The sequence below is a fragment of the Eimeria mitis genome, genomic scaffold, assembly GCF_000499745.2.
Source record: "Eimeria mitis Houghton genomic scaffold, Emh_scaff543, whole genome shotgun sequence".
In the NCBI taxonomy this organism is placed as follows: domain Eukaryota; phylum Apicomplexa; class Conoidasida; order Eucoccidiorida; family Eimeriidae; genus Eimeria; species Eimeria mitis.
The window spans coordinates 14,892-15,110 of record NW_013573703.1 but is presented as its reverse complement, the minus strand read 5'-3'; the positions used below and the strand labels follow the sequence as shown (position 1 = coordinate 15,110).

The window sequence follows — 219 nt, the reverse complement described above, 5'->3', positions numbered from 1 at the left end:
TACACAACAAACAAAATTTTGTCTCCTCACTCTATACTCCCCTTCATTCACACGGCAGCAGCAGCAGCAGCAGATCTGCTGCAGTAGCAGTAGCACTGCTATAGTAGAAGTAGCAGCAGCAGCTGCAGCAGCAGCAGCAGCAGCAGCTGTGCTGCAGTAGCAGCTCAGAAGCACTGCAGCAGCAGCAACAGCAGCAGCAGCAGCTGCTGCTGCTGCTGC

The 219-nt window shown here is 54.3% G+C and overlaps 1 protein-coding gene across 1 annotated transcript in view; it reads left to right on the top strand.

Annotated features, from left to right (window-relative positions):
* EMH_0015730 (uncharacterized protein) overlaps positions 1 to 219 on the top strand; it is a gene marked incomplete at both ends in the record, with an annotated part of 4,754 nt that overhangs the window by 1,460 nt on the left and 3,075 nt on the right. The gene's annotated exons all lie outside the window — the stretch shown is intronic.